Source organism: Arachis hypogaea, chromosome 13 (genome assembly GCF_003086295.3).
Source record: "Arachis hypogaea cultivar Tifrunner chromosome 13, arahy.Tifrunner.gnm2.J5K5, whole genome shotgun sequence".
Lineage (NCBI taxonomy): Eukaryota > Viridiplantae > Streptophyta > Magnoliopsida > Fabales > Fabaceae > Arachis > Arachis hypogaea.
The window spans coordinates 64,621,263-64,644,589 of record NC_092048.1 but is presented as its reverse complement, the minus strand read 5'-3'; the positions used below and the strand labels follow the sequence as shown (position 1 = coordinate 64,644,589).

General features: G+C 35.7%; 1 long non-coding RNA gene and 1 other non-coding gene across 3 annotated transcripts; both read right to left on the bottom strand.

Moving 5' to 3' along the window:
* Window positions 1-5,559: 5,559 nt before the first annotated feature.
* LOC140177969 (uncharacterized) lies at window positions 5,560-11,473 on the bottom strand. Of its 2 annotated transcripts, XR_011869777.1 has the most exons (5): window positions 9,402-11,473; window positions 9,248-9,303; window positions 6,613-9,166; window positions 6,467-6,521; window positions 5,560-6,187 (listed from the first exon to the last, which is right to left on the bottom strand). It is a non-coding gene; the product is annotated as an uncharacterized lncRNA (long non-coding RNA). The 2 variants fall into 2 exon arrangements; XR_011869776.1 differs by having other exon boundaries at window positions 9,248-11,473.
* Window positions 11,474-14,706: 3,233 nt separating this feature from the next.
* Window positions 14,707-14,810, bottom strand: LOC112739316 (small nucleolar RNA R71). Its single transcript, XR_003170248.1, has one exon. It is a non-coding gene; the product is annotated as a small nucleolar RNA R71 (small nucleolar RNA).
* Window positions 14,811-23,327: the final 8,517 nt, after the last annotated feature.

The following is a 23,327-nucleotide window of genomic DNA, read 5'->3' as shown; positions in this document are numbered from 1 at the left end:
GATTCATTATCTCCTTGTTTAAAGCCTTGGATGTCCAGCCTTAGCTGTGTCATCCGTTTTGGAGGAAAGTATGGATTCAGGAATTTTTCTGTCAGTTGTTTCCATGTCTTTATGCTAGCCTTAGGTTGGTTATTTAACCACCTCTTAGCTTGGTCTTTTACAGCAAATGGGAACAGTAATAATCTGTAGACATCCTGATCTACTTCCTTATCATGTACTGTGTCAGCAATTTGTAAAAATTGTGCCATAAACTCTGTAGGTTCTTCCTGTGAAAGACCGGAATACTGGCAACTTTGCTGCACCATGATAATAAGCTGAGGATTCAACTCAAAGCTACTGACTCCAATGGAGGGTATACTGATACTACTCCCATATGAAGCAGTAGTGGGGTTAGCATATGACCGCAGAGTCCTTCTGGACTGTTCATTTCCACTTAGATCCATGATGGAGAAAGGGAGATGATAAAAAAAATATTTTTATTTATTTATTTATTTATTTTGAAAATAAAATAAATTAAAATAAAATAAATAAGAATGGTTGAAGATTTTCGAAAAATAAAAAGAGTGGTTTAGAAAGTTTTGAAAAAGATATGATTTTTGAAAAAGGTTTTAAATTTTGAGATAAAAATCTGGATTTTAAGGGCAATTTTCGAAAATTTGCTTTAAAATGGAGAGAAAATATATTTTTTGAATTTGATAAGGAGAGAGAAAAACAATAAAATAGCACAAGATTTAAAATTTTTAGATCTAATGCTCCTTGTTTTCGAAAATTTTGGAGGGAAAACACCAAGGAACACCAAACTTAAAAATTTTAAGATCAAGACAGAGGGAAAAGTCAAGAACACCTTGAAGACTCACAAGAACAACAAGAACATGAAGATAGAACACTAAATTTAAAATTTTTTGAAAACCAAACTAAAATTTTCGAAAACCAAAGAAAAATCAACAAGAAAACACCAAACTTAAAGTTTGGCACAAGATTTAATAGAAAAATTATTTTTGAAAAAGAAGATTTTGAAAAGAATATACCCAGTTACCAAGAACATAGACCAACACTCTAGCCAATTGGGCAGTAAATGTAACACTTGTTTTGAAGAAGTATTTTTAATAACTAGGAAAATTTTTTTGAAAAATAAAAAAAAAAAATAAGGATTTTAAAAAGAAAATTTCAACTAAAAACAATAATAGAAGACTCTAAACCAAAAAGAAAAAAAATTTTCCTAATCTAAGCAACAAAATAAACCGTCAATTGTCCAAACTAGAACAATCCCCGGCAACGGCGCCAAAAACTTGGTGCACAAAAATTACTTCACACTATATAATTCCGCACAACTAAACAGCAAGTGCACTGCGTCGTCCAAGTAATACCTTACGTGAGTAAGGGTCGAATCCCACGGAGATTGTTGGCTTGAAGCAATTTATGGTTATCTTGTAACTCTTAGTCAGGAAAACAATTCACTTATCAAATTGAATTACGAAAAATAATAGAGTATGAAATAAATACTTATTATGCAGTAATGGAGAGTATGTTGGGGTTTTGGAGATGCTTTGTCTTCTGAATTTCAGCTTTTCTCTTGTATTCCTCTTCCCATATGCATGCAAAAGTGCAAAGTTCCTTCCATGGCAAGCTCTATGTAAGGTGTCACCGTTGTCAATGGCTACTTCCCATCTCCTTAGTGAAAATGGTCCAAATGCTCTGTCACAGCACGGCTAATCATCTAGAGGTTCTCGATCATACTGGAATAGGATTTACTATCCTTTTACGTCTGTCACTACGCCCAGCACTCGCGAGTTTGAAGCCCGTCATAGTCATCCAATCCCAGAATCCTACTCGGAATACCACAGACAAGGTTTAGACTTTCCGGATTCTCCTGAATGACGCCATCAATTCTAGCTTATACCACGAAGATTCTGATTATGGGATCTAAGAGATACTCATTCAATCTAATATAGAACGAAAGTGGTTGTCATGCACATGTTCATGGATTGAGGAAGGTGATGAGTGTCACGGATCATCACCTTCTCCATAATTAAGTGCGATTGAATATCTTAGATAGGAACACGCATGTTTGAATGGAAAATAGAAGTACTTGCATTAATTCATCGGGACGCTGCAGAGCTCCTCACCCCCAACAATGGGGTTTAGAGACTCATGCTGCCAAAAGGTACAAATTTCAGATCTAAAAATGTCATGAGATACAAAATAAATCTCTAAAAGTTGTTTAAATACTAAACTAGTAACCTAGGTTTACAGAAAATGAGTAAACTATGATAGATAGTGCAGAAATCCACTTCTGGGGCCCACTTGGTGTGTGCTGGGGCTGAGACTAAAGCTTCTCACGTGCCTAGGCTGTTTTGGGCGTTCAACGCCAAGTTGTAACCTGTTTCTGGCGTTGAACTCCAACTTATAACCTGTTTCTGGCGCTGGATGCCAGACTGCAACATGGAACTGGCGTATAACGCCAGTTTACATCGTCTATCTTTGAGCAAAGTATGAACTATTATATATTGCTGGAAAGCCCTGCACGTCTACTTTCCAACGCAATTGGAAGCGCATCAATTGGACTTCTGTAGCTCTAGAAATTCCATTCCGAGTGTAGAGAGGTCAGGATCCAACAGCATCAGCAGTCTTTTTTCAGCCTGAATCAGATTTTTGCTCAGCTCCCTCAATTTCATCCAGAAAATACCTGAAATTACAGAAAAATACACAAACTCATAGTAAAGTCGAGAAATATGAATTTCGCCTAGAAACTAATGAAAATAAACTAAAAACTAACTAAAATATACTAAAAACTATATGAAATTAACTCCAAAAAGCGTATAAAATATCCGCTCATCACTAACGGAGGCTTAAGCTCAAACTTATTAGCTCCAATGGCAGGTACAGCAACGCTTCTGCCATAAAAGTCAGAGGTAGTCATGGTGAAGTCACCAAGCACCTTTCTAGGCTCCTCTTGTGGTTCGGCCATGTCCTCAGTTTCTTGTTCAAAATTTTCTAAAAGGTCTCTTCTGGAGTATTGTGCTTTAGCTAGTTGTAAACACCTCCTCAGAGTCTTCTCAAGTTTAGGATCAGGAGTCAAGATGGGTTCTTTATCCCTGTTCTTGGTCATAAACAAGAAGCCAAAAAAAAGAAAGAAAAGAAAGACACTTTCAATAGACAAGAAGCTCCTCCTTGAAGTTAGAAGTAGAGAAAGAAGAAGAGAATAAAAATAAAAATAAAAATAAATAAAATAAGTAAAGGAGAAATACCTTGGATATAGTAGATAAGAGTAAATACGAGAGGATGAAAGTTGAAAGATAGAAGAGAAATCACAAGAAAGCTTTTGTGCCAATTGGCAAGAAGCTCCAAGTGAGATGTGAAGAAAAAAGGAAAGAAGATAAAGAATTGTAGGCAAAGAGTCGATGGGAGTAGAGTTGAATGAATAGAGATGAGAAGAGAAGATGTATAAATAGAAAAAGTAAATAACAAATAAAATGTTTTTATTTTTATTAATTAATTAATTAATTTTTTTAAATTAAGTTAAATTAATTTAAAAAAATTTGAATTTTAATTGTTAAATTTTTGAAAATAGAGGAGGGAAGAGAAGAAGAGATTTTTGAAAATTGAGAGAGATGAGAGTTAGTTAGGTAGTTTTGAAAAAGAAGAGAGAGAGAGGATAAGATATTAATTAAGAAAAGATAAAAAATAGAAATGAAAATAAAAGATTAGATAAAAAATTATTTAAAATTAAAAATAAAATAGATGATAAGATAAGAAAAGTTTTAAAATTAAAATTTGAAATTAGATAAGATTTTTGAAATTTGATTTTGAAAAAGATATGATTTAAAAATCAAAAGTTAGAAAAGATAAGATAAGAAACAAAAAGACAAGATTAGAAAATTGATTTTGAAAAAGATTTTAAGTTTTTTAAAAATTTGAAATTTGAAAAAGATAAGATGAGATTTTTTGAATTTTGAAAAAGATATGATATGATTTTGAAAAAGTAAGATTTTTTTGAAAAAGATATGATTTTTACTTTTGAAAATTTTGATTTTTGAAAACTTGACAATTATGATATGATAAGATAAAATTTTGAAATTGAAATCTGAATTTTAATTTAATATTTTCGAAAAAATTAGTTAAAATTAAGTTAGAAAAGATATTTTTTATTTTTTGAATTTATTGATGAAAGAGAAAAATACAAAAAAGACACGAGACTTAAAATTTTTAGATCTAGCACCCTTGTTTTTCGAAAATTTGGAGGGAAACACCAAGAGACACCAAACTTAAAAATTTTAAGATCAAGACACATGCAAGACTTAAGAACACTTTGAGGAAACACAAGAACACCAAGAACAAAATTTAAAGACTCAAAGAACACAAGAACACAAAAAAGAACACCAAACTTAAAATTTCTAGAAAACTTAAACAAAATTTTCGAAAAAAATTGAAGAAACATAACAAGAAAACACCAAATTTAAAAATTGAAGCAAGATTAAACTAAAGAAAAATTATTTTTGGAAATTTTTTTAAAAGAAATACTCAAAGGAACAACTATTTCCAAAAATAAAAAGGTTTTTGAAATAGTTTTAAAATTTTTGTAATTGAAAAGCATGAACATGTAGGACTCAAACCAAAAACAAGAAAAGAAAAATATTTTTTTGAAAATGGTTTTCTTGTGTGTTACGAAAATTTGAAGAAGAAGAAAATAAAAATAAAAGACTCAATTAAAATAATGTAAAATAAACTTACCTGATCTAAGGAGCAAAACAATCCGACAGTTTGTCCAAACTCAACAATCCCCGGCAACGGCGCCAAAAACTTGGTGCGCGTGTACGCAAACCCCACATCTTTTCGTACAGCAATAGTACCAGCAAGTGCACTGGGTCGTCCAAGTAATACCTAAGCGAGTCAGGGTCGATCCCATGAGGATTGTGGCTTAAAGCAAGCTATGGTTGTCATGCAGGTCTTAGTCAGGCAGAATCAGAAGGTTGATAGATAAATATTTATGGGATTATTTAAAATAAGGATAGGAATTATATGCTGGGAATAGTAAATAATGGGAATAGAGTTGAGGATGGGAGTTGCTTTGCCTTTCTGAATTAACTCCGGTATTACTCCTCTCTTTGCTTGTGAGTGATTTCTTTAATGGCAGGCTGTATGTGATTGACACTGGTTTGAGCAGCTACCAATACTCCTCCAGATCTAAATCCCAGGTTTAGTGCGGATCCATTCTGATTGAGGGTGAAGCTCGTACAATTCATTCTCCTTGATGATCCTACTCAAAAACCACAGACAAGTTCGAATATTCTAGATCGGAAGAATGCTGCGCCTTTGGTTCTAGCCTCTACCATAGAGATCCTAATCTCCCTGGAAATAAGCTGAACTGATGTCTCGATAAGTTCCCAACGAAGTCGTGGATTAGCCGTCTGAGAGACGTATATTCAAGCTGGCGGTTCATCATTGTACGATGAAAGATGCACTATGAACCCATGTAGAATGTGATAACCTTATGCCAGTTCAACGTATTCATGGTGATGAAGAACGAATATACATCTTCGAATTAATCAAACACAAATCGAAAAGAAATTGTAATACTTTTATTAATTCATAGGACTCAGCAAGGCTCTTCCCCTCAACCTAGGAGATTTAGAAACTCATAATGAAGGTTAAAAAAACATGTAAAAACGAAAATAAGGCTGAATGGTGTATGATATATCTGAAAATCATGTAAAATACACTTTAAATACTAAACGGATGACTAGTAAGGGCAAAACGGTCTACTTAGTGCTAAAATCCACTTCTGGGGCCTACTTGGTGAGTGTTTGGGCTGAGCTTTGATGAGATCCATCATCCACATGCTACGAGGCTCCCTGGTCATGGAACGCCAGCTAGGGGGTCCTCTCTGGGCCTTTGGATGCTGGGCTCTGCTTTTTGGGCGCTGGACACTTGGAAAGGGGCAGGAAGCTGGCGTTGGACGCCAGTTTTAGGCCTTCTAATCCGAAGCAAAGTATGGACTATTATATATTGCTGGAAAGCTCTGGAAGTCAGATTTGCATAGCCATTGAGAGTGCTCCATTTGGACTTCTTTAACTCTAGAAAAGCTCTTCCAAATGCAGACAAGTCAGATCTAGACAGCATCTGCAGTGCTTTCTCTGTCTCTGAATCAGACTTCTGCTCCAGCTTCTCAATTTCAGCCAGAAATTACCTGAAATTGTCCAAAAATACAAAAAATCATAGTAGAATCCAAAAATGTGAATTTAACACTAAAACTATAAAAACTCAATAAAAACTAAATAAAAACTACTAAAAACTATATGAAAGTGATGCCAAAAAGCGTATAAAATATCCGCTCATCATAGCTCCACTCCAAAGCTTTCCAAAACCATCAATCAAGCTCCAATATACATATATCACATCCAAAACATAACAACTCAATAACTAAACACAACACTTCAAGTATTTTACTTAGAGTTGAGAATCTTACCTTACCCAAAGATCAAAGAGGCAAGACTAAGCTTTTCCTTCAAGTTAATTAGATCCTATAACATCAAAGAACCCAAAGTCTCAACACTTTTATCCAAGAATTTTGAAATCAAGGACTGGGAAAACTGGAAGGAAAACATCGCTTACCTCAAAAACAAAGTTGTGGGCTTTGTAGAGCTCGACGCCGCGGTCGCGTGGTCGCAAACGGTGCAGTGATCGGAGCTCCAGATCAAAAGTTATAATGGATTGAACAAAGAGCAAGGGTTTGAACTCAAGGTTCTCTCCCCAAGTGTATGTACAGCATGTGTTTCACTTTGGAGAAGAAAAGGAAGCTGGCTTCTATGTGTTTAATGAACTTGGGTTGGGCCAAGGGCCCAATACGGGCCCGGTTGGTCCGTTCAGTTCAATATTGGGCCAAATTCTTTAAAATTAGTGTTCAAAATTCTTGTTTTAATTTTTTCTATCATATTAAACCATAAAATTCACATTTTTAATTTTCTAGAATAAGTTTTAATATGTGGATTAATTTACTCATTAATTAACCGGGTTTTACAGACTCGACACATCCAATAGCTAACCCGGACCTTATCTTTTTGTTGTGCATCCCCAGAAGGAATATAATCGAGGGAGTTTGCCATACCATCTTCTCCAAGAGGTATCACCAGGAAAAATAAATTGAGGGAGAGTGCCTTACCACCTTATCCTCTAAGGCTGTGCCATATAAAACGAAGAAGAGTACCTTTCCACCTTGCAATTAGAGAGACTGTTATGCAAAAAAAAAAAGGAAAGTCTCAACCTAACTCGTCCACACCACAGTTTGCGAATTGAAGCGAAGGGAATCCTCAACCTTCTATCTAATTCCCAATGCAATAAGAGAGGAAATCCTCAAACTCACTTATCTACCATAACACTGAGCAAGCGGGACAAACCACCATCTTTTCCAGGTGCAGATATCTCATTAGTAATGCAAGCGGGACAAAACCTCCATCCTTGCCAATTCAATTGTCATATCTCAATCACAATCACAATCACAATCAAACATAAACATAGTCATAACAAAGATCATAATCATAATTCTCTAAAATCACAATTTTCACAAGGATAATTATCCTCAATCTTAATTGACGCAGGAGCAAGTAGAGTTAGTAGGTTAATTATATTAGTTAATTGTAATAAGGGAATACAAGTCCCATATTGTTTAGGATAGTGAATTTTGTGTTATGAATTAGTCCCACATCGTCCAAGTTATGAAGACTTTTCCTTCTTCTACTAGTATAAACATGTACCTTTTATTTATGAAATAGAAGTTGAAGTTGATTTTTGAATATGAAATAAGCTGTGTGCTTATTTTCCTCTAGGCTCTTTGAGAGTAAGAGGTGCATCCTTGGCTTGGCCGACCAAGGTGAATTTATGGCTATTTTCACCATAGTGGGGTTGCTAACCTCGCAGATTGGTGAATCTAAACTATGTCACCGTAGTGGATTGTTAACATCGCCAAGATTGGTGGTCCAAGCGACGTCCCGGCGTCATTAATCAATTTCATAAGTTACATATCATCATAAACCCCTCTATCACGAGAACACTTAACATTATTGTCAATCCGTGAGCAAGACAAATCCACCCTTTTCACTATGGTAGAACGAAACCACCATCCCACAACGCTCTTATTTAATTTAACAAGTTTTATAGGAAAATTATTTCAATTAAACTTATTAAATCCATCCCCGACATATTTCAAACCCTTAGAATGGTTCTTAAACTCCATACGCAGGTTATTGGGGGTACAAACTTGCCAGAAAGGCTTAACAGCTCAAAATCAGCAATTTAGAAAGAAATCAGCTTGGTGCGCATGCACAGGCCTGGGCATTGCCTCTGATTAGTGCGCGCGCAACACTCTGTACGCACGCACACCAACATAAGTTCTAGTATTCTGCAGAATTTCAACATTGACGTCCGAACTTCAAAAATCCATAACTTTTCGTAAAAAAATTGTTTTGCTTCCGTTCTTCAAAGACAATAAAATTGACATCCCCAATTTTATTTCAAAATAAGTTTTATCAATTTCTAAGTTTTGAGTGCCAAGTTATGGCCCTCCAAAGTTGGGTCAAAATTTGCCGTAGTGTAGAATTTTTTTTTACCACTTAGGAAATTCTCAATTTTTTTATCTAATTGGCATCCATTATATACCAACCTAGCCAAATCTAAGATTAGGTCACTACTGATTAATTTCACTCTTGTTTCTACCTAGCTCCTCACTGTATAGCTCATCCAAATCACAATCTTATCTCATCCTTAATCTTATTCCTCATAAAATTTTTTTCAAACAATCAACAATATTCACCCAAAATTCAGTTTCACATATTCATCATAAAAACTCTAATTTCAACAATTAGACCACAACGCATCAATACATCACAAGCGATAGGAACTCAATCAATCAAGGCCTCGGCCATTTTATTCACCATTTAATATCATCCAAAACCACATATTCATACTAAACCATTATCTTCAACAACATCAATTCAACAACATCTTAATGTCAACTAACCTAAGGTTTTACATAGCATTACATAATAATCATCCGAAACTGAAATTCGTACCTTAGTTGACGATGGTGCCAACCTCTTGAGCATTTCTCTCTAGCCAATCCAAGCCTCAATCAATCCCTCACCAATCCAAGCTTCAATTAACGCTATTCAATCTAAGTTCATTCAATTTATACAATGTTCATCCTAGGGTTTCACATAAATTAGGGGAATATAGAGGGAAAGAGTCTCCTTACCTTATTTCACATGAACATGGGTTAAAATTCCACTAAAATTTGAGTTTGAGCTTCCCCTAAAACATCAAAATCACAAATTTTAACAATCTCCATACCCAAAATGCAAAAACAGATAAGAATGGAGAAATAGAGTAGAGTTCTCGCGATTACTCACCGTAAAAGTTACATAGAAACATAGAGGGAGGTGAGAGCAATACATAGCCATAAACAGGTCGTCGATCGAAGCTCCAATTTGTGAGAAAAGTAGATTTGAAGGGAGATGTGAATAGTGTTTTAAGTTTTCTTCTCTTCTCTTCCTTAAGTCTCAAGTGCTCTCTCTCTCTCTCAAATTGTGAAAATGAATGAAAATGGAATGGAGTCATGTGCTTTTGGGCCACTAAATAAGGGGTATTTTTATCTTTTTGTCTATTGGTCCTACCTAGGGCCAAAATTTTAAAGATATATATTCCGATTTGTATTCGAAATATTTTTTTGATCATTTTTATATTTATATTTTTTTTCAAACGCAGTACCGGACTGGCCTAAAGTATGTAGAGTTAATCATGACGCCAATACGCGTTTTTTCATAAATAACTATATTTGCGCGCTCCAAATTATGAAATTTAAATTTTTAACTCGAACAGAACGTTTTAAACCCTTTTAACTCAAATTTAAATCATATAATTTACTTGTAAAGTCTCGTATTCTTTCATGTTCTTCTTCTTCTATATATGTTCAAAGAACTAAAGCACATAAATTTTGATTCACAATGTAAACATTTTGATGCACAGTGCAAAATTTTTGGTGCACAGTCCAAAAATTTTGGTACACAGCACAAAAATTTTAGTGCACAGCACATAAAATTTTGAAGAATTACATGACCAAAATATTGATACCTAACTAACAAAATACATGCAGCATAAATTTTGGGTGCACAACATAAAAAAAATTTATGTATAGCACATAAATTTTTGACATACATGACATAAGTTTTTGAAAGGCCACAATTGACTCATCCAATCAATAAAATATATTTGTTGTAAAAATTTGTGTTGTGTATAAAAATTTTTGTGTTATGAGTAATAATTTTTGTACTGTATAAAAAATTATGTGCTATGTGCCTATGTCAATAAGTTTTTGCACTCTTTAATAAAAAAAAATTGTACTGAAAAATAAAGAGAAGAAAAAATGATGATGCATGGATGCGATTTTTTATTTGACTTGTGCCAATTTAATTAGATTGTGCTATAAAAACGCTTCTTGTGCGTGTAATATCACTGAAATTATAATAGTGGGATACAAAATTTGTCCAAGGAAATTGAACACATAATTTATCAACTTTAGAAACCAAAAAATTAGTCAAGTAAAACATAGAAATTGTGGAATTTATGCAAAAAGTAACAATGTTGCATACTTATAAAAATCACTTCTTGCCAATCAATCCAAATTTAATCAGGGAATCATTTTATTTACTTTCAAATACATCTTTTGACAAGTCACCAAAAAAAAATACATCTTTTGACAAATATTTTTAAATAATACGACTCATATCTTGTTTAATATCAACATATCTGTTAAAGACATTTAAATTTTGTGGAATCTTTTTCATAATATACTAAATAAACTATGAATTGTAGCCTCAATAACCGTTGGCATGGATGGACATTGATCTTGTTATAACCCCTATCTGAGGCTTTCTTTGCATGCAATAAAGCCAAAATTGAACAATCCTATAAATGCCTTAGTATTCTTAGAGCACACCAAATAGTATAGAATTGTCATGGTAATATTTACACTAACAAAATAAGCAAAAGACCAGTCATACCTAAAATTTAAAAATATCTCATCAAGAAGACACATAAATAATCCGTTCTTAACACCGAAAATACATAAACCGAACATAGCAAATAGTGACAAAATTACATACCTGTTTGTGTTGTAAGTCAAAACACACCACAACTCTGAAATACTCGTGAGCAGCCTCACTTTTTGAATTAGTCTAGTATGTATTTTTAATTGATTTTTCACAATGAAGGTTGTTCTTGTATTGGTGAGCTCTTTGAGGTATAATTCATTGTGGATGATGCTGAATTTGCTTTCTATGTACAATGGATACGGTATTCTTCGATAATAAAAAACATGGAGAGTGAATACCAGCCAAAAGCAATATGACGCCCAACAAATCAATGAGAAAATTCTAAATTTGGGAAAAATCTTATGGAGAAAAGTCAATGCTTATCTCCTTTAAGCTTCTCTGGTTTATAAGCCTATTACTGGACACATAAACGTTTATAGTAACCCAGTTAGAAATAAACAAATATAACGAGGATAATGATGAGCGGATATTTTATATATTTTTTGGCATTATTTTTATATAGTTTTTGTTATGTTTAGTTTAAGTTTCATTATATTTTTATAGATTTTAGTGTCAAATTCATATTTTTAGATTCTACTTTAAGTTGTTGTGTTTTATGGTGATTTCGGGTATTTTCTGGCTGAAATTGAGGAGTTTTGGCAAAGTCCGATTCAGAGGCAAGGAACGTATAGCAGATGCTGTCAGATTCTGACCTCTATGCTTTCGAAGGAGCATTTCTGGAGTTACAGAAGTGCAAATGGCGCGCTTTCAACGGATATGGAAATCTAACATCCAGGGCTTTCCAGAAATATATAATAGTCTATGCTTTGCTCTGGAAATGAAGGCCCAAAACTGGCGTTCAACGCCAGCTACCAACCCAATTCCTGGCGTCCAACGCCCAAAAAGGAGTCCAAAGCTGGCGTCCAACGCCCCAGAGGTAGTACCAACTTGTGGCTTCACTCAAACTCAGCCCATACACTCACCAAGTGGGCCTAGAAAGTAGATTTTTTCACTATAAGACTAGTGTATCTTATTTCTATAATTCTTAGTTATCAGATTAGTATATATAGAACAAGGATCACCCTTGTTCAGAGGACTTTTGAACTTTTTGCCCATTCGAATACACTTTGACTTTCTGTAAGCTATGAGTCACTAACCTCCTAGGTTAAGGTTAAGAGCTCTGCTGACTTTTATGGATTAATAATATCATTGTTCTAATTCAATATATGCTTGATTCTATTCTAAGATGTATATTCGTTCTTCATCCTAATGAATTGGGAGTGTAACTTGACCGTCATCCCTATTCTACATGGATTCTTGTGAGTCCTTGACGGGATAGTACTGAACCACCAGCTTTATTATACATCTCTTAGACGGCTAATCCACGACTTCGTTGGAGACTTGGAGACATCAGTTCAGCCGAGGTATGGAGCGATTAGGGCCTTTGTGGTATAGGCTAGAATCAATGGAGCAACGTTCTCTTATCCGGAAGATTCGACCTTGTCTGTGGCGTTTTGAGTAGGGTCACCAAGGGAATGGACTGCTAGAGCTTCACCCCCGTTCAGATTGGATGACCACTGACCTGGCGTTTGATCTGAAGCAGGGGAGATTAATGACCACTGACCTGGCGTTAGTCACTTACAGCTTGCCATGGAATGAATTATCAGAAGTTGGAGTAGACAGTGAGAAAACTTGATCCAGAAGGAGGAAACATCTCCGAAGCCTCAACCGTTCTCTCATCACTGATTTCACACCAATTAAGTAATTCTATCTTTATTCCGTTTTTATGCTTTTTTCACAACAAACTATATTTTCTATCCGCCTGACTAAGATCAACAAGATAGCCGTTGCTTGTTCAAACCAACAATCTCCGTGGGATAGACCCTCACTCACCTGAGGTATTACTTGGACGACCCAGTGCTCTTGCCGGTCTATCTGTACGAATATTACAGAGTCAATTTCATGCACTAAGTTTTTGGCGCCGTTGCCAAGGATTGTTTGAGTTTGAAAAACTACCAGACTATCTTATTGCTTAGATTAGGTACTTTTTAAAGTTTAATTACTCTTCTGTTTGTGTCTTTTATTTTCTTTTTCAAAATCCATCTTTTTTTTCTCTTGTTTGAGTCTAGTGTCATTTCTTAAGTTTGGTATCCCATCTATTTTCATCTTTTTTATTTAAAATTTATGAAAATTGTTCTTGAATATTCTTCTTGGTATTCAAGTTGTTCTTGTTTCTTTTCTTATTTTGATCTTAAAATGTTTAAGTTTTGTGTCTTTTGGTTATTTTTCTTTAAAAGTTTGAAAAACTAGTGTCTTTGATCTAAAAATTTAAGTTTGGTGTCTTTTGGTTATTTTTCTCTTTCTTTATTAATTCGAAAAATCAAAAGAATATCTTTTCTATCTTTATTCAAATTATCGAAAATCTTATTCCCTTTTTCTTATCTTGATTTAAAATTTTAAGTTTAGTATTTTCTTGTTAGTAAAGTTCAAATTTTAAATTTTGAATCTTATGTTTTCAAATCTTTTTCAAAATGTTCACCATATCTTATCTTTTTAACTTATTTTCAAGTCTTTATCTTATCTTGTTTCAATTTCAAAATTCAAAATCAAATATTTTTCAATTTTTATCTTATCTTGTTGACTTTTTCTTTCCAATTTTAAATTTCAAAATTTTTAAAATCAAATATTTTTCAAATCTCCTATCTTATCTTATTTTCAAATCTTTCTTAATTAGTTACTTGTTTTCTCTTTCCTCTTTTTCAAAACTTCCTAACTAATTCCTCTCTCTTCTATTTTCGAAAACTTCCTACCTCTTTCTCTTTCTTCTTTTTCGAAAATCACACTCAATTTTCAAATCTTTTTTATTCAATTAATAATTAAAATAAAAACAAAAATATTTTAATTCTAGTTTCCCTTTTTACTTCTTAATATTCGAATTCTTCTACCCCTCATTCGAATTCTCCATCTCATTCCTCTAGCCTCATTCTTCTTTCTTCTTCACATCTCATAGGGAGTTTTCTATACTTTGACATAGAAACTCCCATTCTCTTTCTTTCTTGTTTCCTTTTTCTTATTTATGAGCAGGAACAGATATAAAGAACCTCTCTTTGATTCTAATCCTGAACCTCAGAGGACTCTAAGGAGGCATTTACAACAAATTAAAGCACAACACTCCGGAAAAAATCTCATTGAAATTTTCGAACAAGAAGCTGAAAATACAAACATGGCATCCGATCCGAATAATGAAGGAGATGCAAGGAAGGTTCTTAGTGACTTCATTGCACCCACACCTGACTTCTATGGAAGAAGCATCTCCATACCTGCTATTAGAGCAAATAACTTTGAGCTTAACTCTCAATTAGTCTCTGTAATGCAACAGAATTGCAAATTTCATGGACTTCCACTGGAAGATTCACATCAATTCCTATCTGAATTCTTGCAAATATGTGATACTGTTAAGACCAACGGAGTGGATCTTAAGGTCTACAGGCTTATGCTTTTCCCTTTTGCTGTTAGAGTCAGAGCTAGGATATGGTTGGATTCTCAACCTAAGGAAATCCTAGACTCTTGGAAAAAGATGGTCAATGCTTTCTTGGCCAAGTTCTTTCCACCTCAAAAAATGAGCAAGCTCAGGGTGGATGTTCAAACCTTCAGACAAAAAGAGGGTGAATCCCTCTATGAAGCTTGGGAAAGATACAAGAAACTGATCAAGAGATGTCTTCCTGACATGCTCTCAGAATGGACTATCCTAGGTATCATTTATGATGGTCTATCTAAGATGTCCAAGATATCTTTGGACCATTCTGCTGGTGGATCACTCCATTTAAAGAAAACACCTACAGAGGCACAGAAACTCATTGAAATGGTTGCAAACAACCAATTCATGTATACTTCTGAGAGAAACCTTGTGAACAATGGGGTAGCTCAGAAAAAAGGAGTCTTGGAGGTTGACACTCTGAATGCCATATTGGCTCAGAACAAGATCTTGACTCAACAGGTCAAAATGATCGCTCAGCATTTGACCGGAATGCAAGCTGCAGCTGGCAACACTCAAGACACCTCCTATGAAGGAGATGCTTATGATCCAGATCAACCTACAATGGAAGAGGTGAATCACATGGGAGAACCTTATGGAACACCTACAACCCTTCATGGAGGAATCATCCTAACTTCTCATGGAAGGATCAACAAAAGCCTTAGCAAGGCTTCAACAATAATCAAGGTGGAAGAAACCAGAATAGGTTTAACAGTAATAAACCAGTCCCATCTTCTCAGCAATATATGGAGACTTTTAAGCAGAGCCTCTCTGACTTAGCAACCATAGCCTCTGAACTCTCTAAGACCACTCACAGTTTTATAATAGAAACTAGGTCCTCTATCAGAAATCTGGACGTACAAGTTGGTCAGTGGTACGGATTTTATATCCACAAACTAACCGACAAGTGCACCGGGTCGTACCAAGTAATACCTCAGGTGAGTGAGGGTCGATCCCACGAGGATTGATGGACTAAGCAACAATGGTTAATTGATTTACTTAGTTAGGCAAATAGAAAATAGTGTTTAAGAGTTCAAATACATTAAACAATAGCAAGAATATTAAAGAAAGGCAAGTAAATAAGTTGGAAATAAATTATTGAGAAAGCAGTTAAGGCTTCAGAGTTATCTATTTTCTGGATTGACTTTTCTTATTAATTTATTTTAATCATGATAGATTTAATTTATGGCAACTATATATGACTAGACCCTAATTCCTTAGACCTTTCTAGTCTCCTCTAAAATTCATCAACAGCCAATTCCTTGGTCAATTAATTCCAATTAGGGGGTGAAGTTCAATTCTAGTTATATGCCACAAAAATCCTAATTACCCAAATATAAGAGGATTATATGTCACGTATCCCGTTAAATTCAGATAAACTAGAAATTTAGGAGAATATATTTTCAAGTTGTTGTTCAAGTAAAGAGCTTTTCCAAGTTATACAAGAACACAATTAGAAAGAGTGTCATATTTCTGTTCCACCCAAATTCATAAAATAAAGAACGAAAAAAATTCTTGAAATATAAATCAAGTCATGAATTAAAATAGAAAAACAATAAAATCAATCCATACAATAGACAAAGCTCCTAACCTTAACAGTGGAGGTTTAGTTGCTCATGGCAAAAAGAAAATAAGGATTCTGATAAAATGTATTTTGGTAGTCTGGAATGGAATCCCCGTGTAGAATAATTCCAATCCCCTTTTATATCTAATCCTAATTAATTTAAAATCTATCTTCTAACACTAAAATAATATCTTTTCCTCTAAAAATAAGATTTGAATTTAAATCAGAATTAATCAAATAATCAGCAAGTCTTCAATTGATGGATGGGGACCACTTGTTTCGTCCATTCTACAGCTTCTAATCTGTGTTTTCTGGGCTGGAAACTGGGTCAAAACAGCCCAGAAATCGCCCCCAACATTTTTCTGCGTTTTCTGTACGTGGCACATGTCACGCGTACGCGTCAGTCACGCGTACGTGTCGATGGTCTTCTTTGCGTGTCACGCGTACGTGTCAAGTACGCGCATGCGTCGCTGTGCATCTTCGCTTTTCACGCGTACGCGTCAAGTACGCGCACGCGTCACCATGGAAATCTTCAAATCACGCGTACGCGTCAGTTACGCACACGCATCGTTCCTCGCTGGTCATCTCTTTTAATTATTGTGCTGCAGAAACTCCATCAAATCCAGCCGAATGCTACCTTAAATAAACAAAATTGCACAAGACTCAAAGTAGCATCCATAGTGCCTAAAATATAATTAATTCTTGATTAAACTCAACAAATTAAATGCAAATTCACTAGGAAAAGATAGGAAAGATGCTCACGCATCAGTCAGCTAAGCAAGAGAATTCCTGAGACCCCTCCTAACACTCTCCCAAGTAACACTGAAGTAAACCCAAGAGAAGAGTGAAAGGCCATCACTGTAGAAGCTGAGGCCAAATCTGAAGGGGATGTCCTAGCATTGAACGCTAGTAAGGGAGTCCTTACTGGGTGTTCAACGCCCAAAGAAGAGCCATTCTTGGTGTTGAACGCCAGTAAGGAAGTCTCTACTGGGCGTTCAACGCCCAAAGTGGCACAAAAGCTGGCATTGAATGCCAGTAATAGGGCAGCTGGGCAATCAACGCCCACTAACAACTTCCCTATTGAAGAACTGAAGGCAACTAAGACTCATGAGGAGACTATAGAAGTTCCATTGAATGCCTTGTTATAAATTACGGATTATGAAGATCACTCTTCCTCTGATGAGGAAGAGGAAATTAGGGAAGAGCAAGTTGCTCCGTACCTAGAAATTCTGATGAAGCTAAATGCCAAGTTATTTGGAACAGAAAAATTGGAGGAAGAACCTCTAGTGCTCACCAAGGAACTCAATGCCTTAGTTCAGAAGAAACTACCTCAGAAGCTGCCGAATCCCGGACGCTTCCTAATTCCCTGCACCATAGGCACCATTACCTTTGAGAAGGCTCTATGTGACCTAGGGTCAAGCATAAACCTCATGCTACTCTATGTGATGGAGAGGCTGGAATCTTTGAGGTACAAGCTGCAAGAATCTCACTAGAGATGGCAGACAAGTCAATATAAAAGGCATATGGTCTGGTAGAAGATGTCTTAGTAAAGGTTGAAAATCTTTACATACTTGCAAATTTTATAATCTTGGATACTGGGGAAGAAGAGGATGAATCCATCATCCTTGGAACACCTTTCCTAACCACTGCTAATGCCATCATAGATGTAGCAAAAAGAGAGCTAGTCCTGCAATTGCATGAGGACTGTATCTTATTCAAGATACCTAACCTTAACTCTCCCTCTGACAAAAGAGAGACAATTGTACAACACCTAGTGTTCCAACCCTCTCTCTCAGTGTAAAGCTATATAGTGCCCCTAGACACCAATGCTAAGTTTGGTGTTAGGCAGCCATCATCAAGCACTAAGAATAAAGGTACTAAGAAGAAAGTACTTAAAGGCTAGAGGGACAAAAAAATTCCCACTGAAGGCCTCTCACCTGGCATGAGAGTTGTCTTCACTGACAACCCAATCATTCCACTTACTATGAATAACATCCTGTCTTTAGAACATGTGGAACTCATCCATGAAAGCACAAGCAAGAAGTTCACTGTAAGGGGCGAAATTTTGAGCCCCTATCCATCTCCGTAAGGAGCTAACCGTCAAGCTAGCAACGTTAAAGAAGTGCTTGTTGGGAGGTAACTCAACCAAAATTAAAGTTATTTCTGTTTTTTTCATTAAGTTTCTTTAAGTTATATCAGTTTAATTTTCATATTCATTTCATGTCAATGCAAAAGTAATACAGATATAAAAGATTGGCATTGATTTAAATAATATTACCTAACCAGAAGAAAACAAGTCACTAAGCACCCAAAATAATTCAAGAAAAGATGCAACAGTTAAATAAGAAAATTAACACCAATGGTAAAATAATAAATTTAGAAAAGAAAAATAAAAATATGCACAAAATTAAAATGTAATGAATGAAATATGCAAATAAATTAAGTAAAATAAAAAGAAAGATAAGAAGACTGAGAAGTGAAAGAAATAAAGTAAGAAAGATAATTGGCGCTGATCTGGATAAGTTATGCGACGCGGGCAACGCGAATGCGTGGGGGATGCGGTCACGCACTTGCGCTTAAATTAATCGACGCGGTCGCGTCGGTCACGCGGACGCGTGACGCATTTTGTGCTACTGGCGCGAGGGCAGCCTCGCGCTCGCACAACTCTCTGTTCAAAATGCATTATTGCCAAATATCAGGGTGACGCGGTCGCGTGGTCGACGCGATCGCGTGAGTGGTCATGACAAGAATGTGACGCAGACACGTGAGCCATGCGTCCGCGTGGTAAGGCTGGGCGTTCAGCACCAGTCCAGCACCACTCCAGCATAACTTTCGGCTATGCACCCTTTTCACGTCGATTTTCATGTCACGCGGCCGCGTGGGTGACGCGGTCGCGTGGGAGGCTAAAGTTCCCACATGACGTAGACGCATCAGCGATGCGGTCGTGTGGATCAATTTGTGCCAAAGGCACGTCTCCCTCGATTTTTTTTCTTCCCAACGCACTGGCGATGCGGACGCGTCAGTGACGCTGCCGCGTCGCGTGCGTGCTTCTTTTTTTTTCTTTTTTTTTTTAATAATGCAGTATGCAGAATGCAATGCTAATATGAATGTTATACATGATTCTAGGTCCAATGAAATAAAATAAAACTTAAAAACAAACAAAACAGACTAGAATTAAAACTGAAAAAGGAACGATCATACCATGGTGGGTTGTCTCCCACCTAGAACTTTTAGTTAAAGTCCTTAAGTTGGACATTTGGTGAGCTCCCTGTTATGGTGGCTTGTGCTAGAACTCATCCAGGAATCTCCACCAATGTTTGTATCTCCAGTAACCTCCGGGGTCCCAAACTAGACATGTAAAGCCCTTAAGAAGCTTCAAACAGATTCTTAGACTCCCGGGGTGACAAATGTCAGAGCAGATTCCAGGATCCCAAATCTTGCTTTTACACCCATTTTTGTCGGGATCTGTATTTTTCCAGCCGGGTGATAAGTAATTTGAATTCTCACTGCAGCTACCAAATAGCTTCCTAGACCCATTCTATTGAGCTTTACACCAATCTTTGTGTTTAAACTTAAAGCATCCAACCATAATGAACCTTGCAAGACAATTCTTACCACTGACCATTTTCCTCTTACTCTTAATGCCACAAAGAGCTCGAAGTTGACCATCCGTCTCCAATAGCCCATATTCAAGTGGAATTAGAAAGCTAAGGGATATGAATTTTACCCACTTGAATGTTGTAGAAGGATGATGGCAACTTAGGGGGAGGTGTCTCTAATGAACTCGCAAGCTCCACTTCCTTGTGATCTTCTTTGACATCTTCCACCTCTTTGCAAGCTTCTTCAATTTCAACATCTTCCTCTTGGTAGCTTTCTTCCAATTCAATCTCTTCTTCATTGCTCACCAAGGGCAAGAGAGGCTGTGCTTCTTCTTCTTTAATCTCCATCTCTTGACCAACCACTTCCAAGTCTTCAACTATGATATGCCTTGGAGGTTGTACACCCTCCTCAACATCAAATGCAACCGTCTTGGAAGGAGACTCTATGTCTTGACTTTCCCATGGAGGTTCAGCATCTCGCAAGTCTTCAACCACTTTTTCCTCTTCAATAATTACTGCTTTGTTCAGTAGTTTTAATATAAAATCATACTCATCCTTGATGATTTTCTTTCCATGATAACTCCCTTCAACTATTCTTTCATCTTCAAGGGTCTTTACTACCTTCACCTTTAGGGCCTCCTCTAGCTCCTTATGAAGTATGGATTCGCGAAAATGATCCATTCTCTCTTGTTCTATGTCAATAGCATCATTGGGATCATGTTGCTCTTGGATTGATGGATGTGGGTGCTCTTCCATGGATGGCAGTGATGGGATGGAGAGATCATTCGGTGGTTGAAAAGGAAGTGCACTAGAGCTTGAGGGTTGAATTTTGGAGGTAGAGGGTTGGTTCATGCGGGATATAAGATTTTGGAGTGTAGACGTGAGACCAATGATGTTAGAGATGAGTGTATTATTATCCAATAGAGGTTGGGGTGGATCTATGTATGGCTCATTCGGTTCATAGGGTGGTTGGTATGGTGGATGTGGGTTATGGTCATATGGAGGTAAATGGTGTAAAGGGGCTTGTGAGTTTGGTGGTTCAAAGGTATGTTGGGGAGGTGATTCATAAGCACAGGGTGGGACTTGTTGGTAATTACAAGGGGGTCCACCATATCTATCAGCTTGGTATGCATTGTAGAGTGGTCCTTGCCCATGATATCTTGGAGGGTGTTGTTGCCTAAAGGGTTGATCAGATCCTCTTGGCTCTATCCATCTTTGATTGCTTAGACCTTGATGCATATTCCTGTTATAGCTTCCACTCCTTTTAATAGATTTAGAACAAAACTCAAAGCGAGAGGGGTGAGAATTCATGGTAGCTAATAAAAATTAAAAACGAAAATAAAAACAAATTTAAATTAAAAGGTTATTGAAATTAAAATTTTTGAATTTGAAAAATTAAATTTTAAATTTTGAGTTTTTAAATTTTGAAATTTGAATTTTGAAATTTAAAATTTTGAAATTTGAAATTTGAATTTTTAAATTTTGAATTTTTAAATTTTGAAATTAAAATTTTGAATTTTGAATTTTGAATTTTGAAAATTAAATATTGAAATTTAAAATTTGATTTTTGAAATAAGATAAGATAAGATTTTGAAAAATATATGATTTTTGAAAAATATTTGAATTTTGAAATTTAAAACTAAGATAAGATAAGATAAAAATTTTAAAATCAAAATCTGAATTTTTTTTTATGGAAAATTCGAAAATTCAATAAAAATAAAGAGAAAATATATTTTTAAATTAAATGAGGAAAGAGAAAAACAATAAAATGACACCAAACTTAAAATTTTTAGATCAAAACGAAGAAAACAACTAAGAACAACTTGAAGGTCAAGATGAATACGAAGAACAAATTTTTGAAAAATTTTTAATAACTAAATAAAAACCAATAACCTCTTAATTTATGAAAAAGCAAAAATAAAAACAAAAATAAAAACAAATAAACAAGCAAAAAATAAATATTTACGATAACCAATAATAAGGCACACGTTTGTAATTCCCCGGCAACGGCGCCATTTTGAAGAACTGTAGATTGATGGTTTAGAAGTTATAGTAAACTCTCGTTGCAAGTATAGTTACTAAACCAAGCAATCAACCTTTCTTACAAACGTTTTGATTGTCACAAGTAACAAACCCCTAAATAAATTGATAACCGAGTATGTAAACCTCGGGTCGTCTTCTCAAGGAATTGCAGGGAGGTATGTTCTTATTATTGGTTATGAGTTTGTAAATTGGGGGTTTTGAAAGTAAGGAAGCAGTATGTTGAACAATAAGAAAAATAGTAATAATAAAATAAACTCTTGGCAAGGTATAAGAACTGGAAGTCCTGTCCTTATCAATTGTGATGAGAATTGGATTTTAATCCCACTTTGTTAACCTCTAACTATGAAGGTAAATCAAGTGGACTAATTAGCTTCATCCTCAAGTCCTAGTCAATCCCTGTGGGAAGACTAGCTTTAGAGCGATCTAGATCAATTAGTAATCTGCCAATTTCAACCACTGCTTTATTTGACAGCTCAAGCATTACCAATTACTTAACCCAAGCCAAAAGAACGAATTCTAAATTAAATTAAAAGCATTCATGTAAATAAAGCAAAGCAAAATTAAATCTGAAAATACCTCGAATTGCATTCACAAAAGAAATTAAATCGAACATGGATATTAATAAATTAAATTGGAAAAATAAATAAAAGGAACATTGAACATGTGATCGCAAAAGATGAAATCCTAAATCCTAATCCTAATCCTAAGAGAGAGGAGAAAACCTCTCTCTCTAAAACTACATCTAATCCTAAAATTGTGAATATGAAAGCTTGTTTATGAATGGATGCGTTCCCCCACTTTATAGCCTCTAAACTGTGTGTTCTGGGCTGAAAACTGGGTTAAAAACAGCCCAGAAATCGCTCCCAGGGATTTCTGTTACGTTTAGGTCGCGGGAAAGTGACGCGGAGGCGTCGTCCACGCGTCCGTGCAGATTGAAGTTCGCAAATGCGACGTGGACGCGTCATTCACGCGTTCACGTCGCCTAACGTCGGGGCAGTGGTGCATGAAACTGTGATCAACAACAATGGCGCCAAAGGACTTGGAACTCTTAAACGTGAATCACACTTTGTCACAATTCTGCACAACTAACCAGCAAGTGCACTGGGTCGTCCAAGTAATAAACCTTACGTGAGTAAGGGTCGATCCCACGGAGATTGTCGGCTTGAAGCAAGCTATGGTCATCTTGTAAATCTCAGTCAGGCGGATTCAAATGGTTATGGAGTTTAAGGTGATGAAAATAAAACATAAAATAAAGATAGAGATACTTATATAATTCATTGGTGGATTTCAGATAAGCGTATGAAGATGCTTTGTTCCCCTTGAACCTCTGCTTTCCTATTGCCTTCTTCCAATCATTCATACTCCTTTCCATGGCAAGCTTTATATTGGGCATCACCGTTGTCAACGGCTACATCCCATCCTCTCAGTGAAAATGGTCCTGATGCTCTGTCACAACATCATCTAACCAGCTGTCGGTTCTCGATCATGTCGGAATAGGATCCATT